Source organism: Anser brachyrhynchus (genome assembly GCF_964034855.1).
Source record: "Anser brachyrhynchus genome assembly, chromosome: 3".
NCBI lineage: Eukaryota > Metazoa > Chordata > Aves > Anseriformes > Anatidae > Anser > Anser brachyrhynchus.
The window spans coordinates 122,007,152-122,015,146 of NC_137696.1; the positions used below are offsets into that span (position 1 = coordinate 122,007,152).

The 7,995-nt window shown below is 36.9% G+C and overlaps 1 long non-coding RNA gene across 1 annotated transcript; it reads left to right on the plus strand.

Annotated features, from left to right (window-relative positions):
• LOC308193292 lies at positions 1–7,449 on the plus strand. Its single transcript, XR_013949526.1, has 3 exons — positions 1–2,652; positions 4,559–4,647; positions 5,796–7,449. It is a non-coding gene; the product is annotated as an uncharacterized lncRNA (long non-coding RNA).
• The last annotated feature ends 546 nt before the right edge of the window (positions 7,450–7,995 follow it).

Sequence of the window (7,995 nt, forward strand, 5' to 3'; positions counted from 1 at the left end):
ACATCATCTCTATCAAGTATAGCAGCACTAATGAAGTAAATCAAAATGACATTCACTAAAGCAAGAGCAATTACAAATACCTTCCATCACACATGGAATTTCTGTTCTGAAATGTTGACTTAGGTGAGGGACATTCAGATACAGTGGTCTTAGATAGTTAAAACTAGAAAGACATGCTGGTATTGTAATTACTGCATAGACGTGTTACCAGGAGGTCAGTGCTTGATGGCTAGAACACTGAAATTCATTTATTCATAAAGCTGTGAACAGCGGCTGGCTGGATCATGTGGACTAAGTTGGCTCTTCTAATCTGGTTCCTTGCTTACCAATAGTCAAATCACAAATGCAGTCATTAGACTCCATCATGTTGTAGAATATATTGTCTTTCTGATTCCAGTGAAACAGACACAATTTTTTTTTTCTTTTTTTTTTCTTATAGCTATGTTTCACAGAAGTATCTCAAAAGGAATTAGGAGACTAGAAATTTCTAGATGTAATCTGTCTGTTTGCACGGATAAGCAGAGAAATTCATTTTCCAGGTCACCATCTTTTTGCAAAACATGGAATTCGTACTGAAAACAAAACCAAACCAAAAAACAAACAACAAAACAAAAACAAAACAAAACAGCAACTAACCAACCAAAACCAGAAAACCAAACTTCAAAGGGTCTTAGAATAAACTTCTGGAGGCCATGATATAAAGCCCCGTCTTTTTGGCAAGCAAAAAGAGTTCTAATATCAAGCTATAAGTTAAATATCCAGAGAGATGCAACTGTAATTAATTCAATTATAATGATACAATCAATACATTGACACTTTCCAATTTGACAAGGATGATTACTGGATCACAATTTATCATCCAGCTTTCCCAATAGTCAACGCGTCTAATGAAAAGTGTCTTTTGACTTTTTCCCATTTGGTGTTTTAGCTTGTTTGAATTATTAGCTCTAATTTTGTCAAGCTGGAATGTTACAGAGTGGGCTGCTAGGATACTGGAAGATTCATGGGTTTTGGATATTGTACGATAGTAAAACAGCTGGAGGGGAGGGGAGAACCGGTATGGTGAGTAATGGCAAATGTATCCATCACAACAAAGAAACTTCTACCAGCCCCACTGGCAAAACAGTGAGTTACTGAACTATCAAGGATATCAGGCTGAGGATTTTGAATGATCACTAAATATACTTTCCCCTTAGAGGACTGATCTTGCTTTGGACTGATTATATTTGTTGCTATCAAAGATGACAATGAACAGCTGTGCTCGGTGGTAGCTGCTTGTAATTTCTTTGCCAAACATATCCACTCACAGGACAAATAAATGCATTTTGAAATTAACAATAGGAATAGGATCAAAAAAGTGAGCAAGTTGTACAGACGTGATACTCTCCAACTGTCCCTGAAAGAGATGCTGATTTTCTTACTGACCTAGTAGCATCACTGAGTCTATTTATACTATCACCTATATATTTTGTTATAAAGCTTTTTAGCAGTGAGGTATAGTATTCCCATGGTGTAAAAGAGCCTCCACTGCACAAAATTTCCTTCAAGCATAAATGCAAGCCACAAGCTCTGTCATCTCACAGTTTGTCACAAAATAGATAACTTTCTTCAAAAAATGTATCTGTTCATGTACAAAAAGTGCTAGGAAAGAAATTGGGATGCAGTTGAAGTCAATGGCAAAAATGTTACTGACATCAAAAAGGACAAAAAATCAATCACTCAACACAGCTTTGAGGTTCTTTTCAATCCTGGTATGCCTTCACCAAATAGATTTTACAATAGTGAACAGCCTTGCAGGACATAGAGTCTGTAAATTTGGTGTTTCAAAAACTTGTTTTCCTTAGGGTTGAATATGGATTTGAAAATTTGAACTGGCTTTTGTTCACAACTCTTAGTCCTGGTTTAAGCATTTTGTTATCATCATTAGATTGTTTGATAGATCTGAGGAAAGCTATCGTTAATGTTCATGTTAGTTACATTACTTTCAGATTAATATGTAAAGTCAAATCCAATAACTGTAAGGATTTCCACACCTATTTCCCTCCCAGTTTCTTAACTGAGAGCAATAAAGATTGCAAAATTAGGGCAAGACATAAACATGATGCAAATACCATGAAAATAGCAATGAGCACATCTCAGCATTTGGAAGAAATATTTAAGGAACATGTACACCAAACAGTGTGCACAGAGACTATTAGACTATTTTATACTTGGACTTTGTTTAAAACATACAGCCTAAAGTGAAACAATAATTATGAGAAGTGAACTAATTAAGGTTAAGCACATAAAAACACAAAATGCAAAGAGTCCAAATAAACTAGAGAATGCGACCACTGAATGCGTCAAGGATAGACTCGCATAGTACAAGGAGATACGCATAGTACAGACCAGTAAGACCTGATGAAACTGTGAAGGACAATTGAATTTTTATTAAGACCTCTCAGGACCATAGACACTCTCAGACTCCTGGATTCTGCAATGAGAAGAATAGCCTCCAATGTTAAATCTTACATGACCTAGATCAAGTCTGTTTTTAAAATACATTGAAATCAGCTGTATCTTGTGATTTTGAATAAGTCACAGATGATGAAATGTGTCTGCGTCCAACCTGAAAACACCTACTGCAGGAGGAAATAGATGGCTGCCCTCTAGGTAGGAACAAAGATGATATGTGGAATTATTTGGATTTCATGTACCTTTGGTTCTGGAATTTGATCCTTGTGTACTTCAGCCCAAGTCCTTCACAGTATAATATGTCTATTAATTTCAAAGACCACAGTCTGTATGAGAGGAATGGGAACATGTTTAGCTGTTGACTTCTATGGAAATAAACAAGGGGAGAAAAAGATATATGGACATATACAGATGGCCTCTTATAGGTCTCTAACCTGAGTGCAATAACATTAAAATTTAAGATAACATAAGATATTGTTTTAAGTTTTTAGTAACTCTGAAGGGTCAGGCTCTACTTACAATGTAGTAATCGGAGAAAAATATTTATAGTGTTGAATTATTCATTCCAGCAAATCCTTCAAGTTTATTTTCTCATTAACTGCATCAGGGGCTGGAGTCTGTTGACTGTAGTTAGTATGAAGTCAGAAACCACTCAGCTTTGTTTTAACTCAGTTATTACAATATTAACAATACCTGACTGAAGTATGTGTGAGGATGACCTCGTTGCTTTTATGTTCTTGAGGTAATGGAGGCAGTGGTGAACTCAGAAGTTCTAGAATGAGATTTCCTTCATGATTAATATGCCTGAATTTATGTGTTTATGGCTAGATGTCTAAAATGCCAATTCAGGCTTGACTGAGTCACCTGCGTCCATAGTGTTATTAGGGTGCTGGATGTTACTGAATATCCCAAACACCAAGCTATGTGGTGCAGTCGACATGCTGGAGGGAAGGGATGCCATCCAGGGGGACCTGAACAGGCCTGAAAGGTGGGTCTGTGTGAATCTTATGAGGTTCAACAAGGCCAAGTGCAAGGTCCTGCATTCTATGAAGACAGGCTGAGGGAGTTGAGGTTGTTCAGCTCTTCTCAGAAGAGAAGGCTCTGGGGAGACCTTATAGCAGCCTGATAGTACCTAACTGGGGCCTACAAGAAAGCTGGAGAAAGACTTTTTTTCAGGGGGTGTAGTGATAGGACAAGGGGGAATCATTTTAAACTGAAAAAAAATAAAAATAAAAATAAAAAGGTAGATTTAGATTAGTTATAAGGAATAGATTCTTTACTTTGAGGGTAATGAGGCATTGGCACAAGCTGCCCAGAGAAATTATGGATGTCCCGTGCCTGGAAGAGTTTAAGGTCAGGTTGGATGGGGCTTTGAGCAACCTAGTCCATTGGGGGGTTGGAATTAGATGACCTTTAAGCTTTCTTCCAGCCCAAACCATTCTGTGATTCTAACATCTATTCTAGGAAATAAAACAGTGCCAAGACCCAGGACTCTAACATGGTTTTGAGTAAGCCAGTTAATACTCTTGGAAAATCTTCTAGGGCTCAGTTGAATTTGCACAGACTGAAGATTGTTCCCACCAGGGAGTCAAGATGTGTCTGTCTTATTTTTGAGGGTACAAGAGTTCAAAGCATGCACATGGACAGACATTGTCAGTTGGCAAAATGATCCTGGCATGGCTCTACTGACTGTATTGATTATATCTCTACTGACAATGAGAGCAGAAACACCTTCCCTTTTTGTTTAGACACCTGTATGTAGTCATCAAAGCTGAATGGCTTAATCTTGAACTGAATCCAACCTTCAGGTCAGCCTGTGCTTCAGTTCCTTTTTAAGGGGAAACGAGCACTTTTTCTTTATCTGTTCACACTGACAGATTTTTGAGTAAGATGATTGGTTATTACAGCTGCAATCTCCCAATTACTCTTAGTGGTCTGCTGGAATGATTATAGTATAATGATCCTCTGCATACACACTCCCACACCCACATATTTTCCTCCTTTCTCTCATGCCAGCATCTTTATTTCTTATTTTTATCACATTGAGCGGTCATCACATGATTTGCCTGAACATTAATCCTCTCCCTCTCCTCTTCCTCTCCAGCAAGATCAGTCTGGAGATCCAGCTCACTGTGAGGTTGCACAGTCCCAAATGATAACAGAAGAGGAAGGGGCAGAGCAGCATGGCCCTGGGTGAGGCTGCCAATTTTTGTGGCTATCTGTGCTTAGAGTGGCTTAAAGCAGTGGTGAGCCACAGCATGTGGATGTAGAATACTTACTGTGGTGGAATCCAGCTGGGGTATTTGAGTATTTAATAGCACTGTTATTATGCTTGGTGTTAAGGAATTATTCAAGGGAGATAAGAAAAAGGAAATAAAAACTAAAATAATTCCTCCAAAGCCAGTCTGGATTTCCTAGGCAACAGTGAGGAAAACGATGGAAGACTAATCATATATTTTAAGCTCTGTTAATGGGAATAACCTCTTGTAATTTTCTCAACAATACATTCTCTTTTTCTCCCCCGCCCCCTCTCCCCCTATCTACCCATTACCATTTAAAATTAAATAACATGTGCAATAAACAGAAAAAAAAAAGGTGATATTTCCTACCTACAGTTACTGAATAGAAGTGCAAACGAGCACCCCACTGTTTAGTATTTTGGAGCTGGGATATGCTTGAATTTCAGACTACAATTGGATTGGAATTTCACTGGTAGCTTTAAAAAAGGGGGTTCTTGCTGTCTTCAGAACTTTTAGTTGAGACTCTATAAAACAATAATTGAAAGTATTAACTCTGAAACTTCCCCTGCAGAAAAAAAAAATATAAAAAAAAATGTTCAAAACATACTAAAATCTGCATTCAAGATTACACATTAAAGTAACTGTATAGTTTACTTTTCTGCTGAAAAAAAGAAAAAAGAAGAAATTTCAGTCTCCCTTCTATACACTAATGTCAAGTCAGTGGGATATTCAGAACTTGCACCACTGTAAGTAAGATTCTATGCCAATCCATTCATTTCACCGCAGTTATTCCTGATTTACATTGGCAGCAAATGTTTTTCCAGATCACTGAGATATAGTTCTATTTAAGATGGATTTATTTCTCTGGAAAAGGAAATAAATTCCTCCTATAAATACTACATATTAAAAAAAAAAAAAAGAAAAAAAACTCCTTTCCCTTTCTCCCCTGCCCTCTCCTCTTTTTTCAGTGTTGAAGGTAATGAAGCAAAATCATCACTACAGATCTAAACATGACAATTCGGCAAATTTTATTTCCTTAGTTCAGCTAAATTTGTTATTCTCATACAGTTCTGTAATTGCCTTTTTTTTTTTTTTCCCCAGCTATCAAGTTCACACAGGTAGAAGAAAGACTGCTTTAGATCTGAACTTGATGCTGGAGGTTGTTGGAAAGATTATGTAATACAACTCAAAAAGCTTTACAAACTGTTCAAATAGCAGAACATTTCTAGTACAGTGCAAGAACATAAAAGTGAAACCAAACAAACCCAAACCATTTTGCAATTACTGATGAAATTGTGCACTGGCAGAAAATGTGAAAGAATAACAGGAGTGGAGTAGTGGAGAGGTTTTTATTCCTTTTTTTTTTCCTTTTTTTCTTCTTTTTTTTTTTTTTCTTCTTTTCTTCTTTCTTTTGGTACCAGTAAAGTAAATGCATCTCAGTTCTTGAAACAACTGAATACACATCTACTTTCCCTGTCTTAATGCTTTTCTTCACAGTGATAGTACCAGCAAAAGATAAAATAACATTAGCGCCAATTGTAAATTAAATGATGGATGTTACAGTTCCTTTTTTTCTGAATCTGACTCTTTAAACCTTAGTTTAGAAGCTTAAATGTGGAATGAGGGACTATGTCCTGTTTCTCCCTGCTGGGTTCATTTAGGATAAAACCCAGGCTGTCCTGCATTTTAGTTGGAGACTTGCACACAGTGGGGGTGATTGGACTTTCTCTGCCCAAGGCACAACATATGCTACTTCCCATCACTTTAATAGGCATTAGTTCCGCAGACAGCACTGGTCAAATGTACATTATTCACAATCACTTTAATGCAAATATGCAAGGATGAGAGAGAAAATATGTCACAAAGAAAGAATCAGCCATTTCCTTTCTTTTTTGATTTTTCTCTTTTACCATAGTATCTCTTCTTTGATTGCATCTGTCTACTTAGTTATGTATGTATCTATATAATCACTACATTTTCTAGAGGTTTTTTTTTTTTTTTTAATGGAGAGTCTTAATGTTGTTGGTTGAAAGTGTTTACATGTAAAATTCCAATTTTACACTTTTTCTACAGGTTCTTTCTGCTGTTATTTTTAGTGCTCACAGGAACAATGGATTCTTTTTCTTTGTCAGCCTCTGTTTCAGAATATTCATTCTAATCATTATTTTTATAATTTTTGTTCCACTGGATCCTTTTGTGCACTCTCAGAATGACCTGTCTGTAACAAATAAAGCTTCCTAATTAAAATATTATCACCAGAAACCCATTCATGCATTTCTGTATAGATGAGGAATAGTTTCATGTTCTTTGCATTTGCATTGTGGCCTCTCTACCTTTTTTTTCATCCATGTAAATTGCACATTGGGCTCTGCATGCTGTCACTGTGATACAAAGCTCATTAAGGTACTGTGTTATAAATGAGACCACAAATATATTCTTAGTATCTACCTTTCTGTCTGTCTGTCTATATTTCCTTCCTTGTGATAGGTCCTGAACAGAAATGAAACAAGCGCTACTTCATCTGTGAGGATCTTATCCCAAGGCTGACAACCCTAAAAAGAAAATGAATACAATTCAGCAGCATATTCAGAGCTGCATGTCACAATATCTAGGCATTTTACTAGCTTTCAGTCTTTTTTGCTCGTTTCCCTGTCAAGTGCAACACTTCACTCCCACCCTGTTCCTCCATTCATGCAGGTGTTCAAGTATTTTTAAGTTATCACTGTTACTTACGGTTGTTTCCTTCAAACCAACTTCCCAAATAAATTCGATGGATGTTTGGACTGAGTACTGAGCATGAATCCAAGCTTATCAGGCATTTGATAAACTGGAAAGATGTTGCTCTATGGCAGCCAAAATCAATCTAACCTTTGGCTGAAACAGTGTTCCTTAAGAGAGAGGAATTGTTCCTCTCCACCTAATAATCTGTGCCAGTGGTAAAACCTTGGCCAAACCCCAAATGAATATATAGGTTCACAAAGATCATCAGTTCATCAGCACAATCTGGGTTACTTAACCGGGGAATTACATGCCATACATGAAGGCTTTTTAATGTAACAAAGAAACAAAGACATGAGATCCAGTGATCTTGTGGCTGGATAAACTGAAATCTCAGATCTTTAGCTGAGAACTCCAGCTGATCTATTAAGACAACTTTCCAGGAGACTCAGTGGTTTCTGCAGTTTTTATTTGTTTAAGGATTTTTTTTTTCCTAAGAAGACAGTCAGATTCTACCACATGTTCTTAGGGCCATGGCAGAAACTTAACTGGGATGTTTTCAAATTAAATCAAATATAAACTG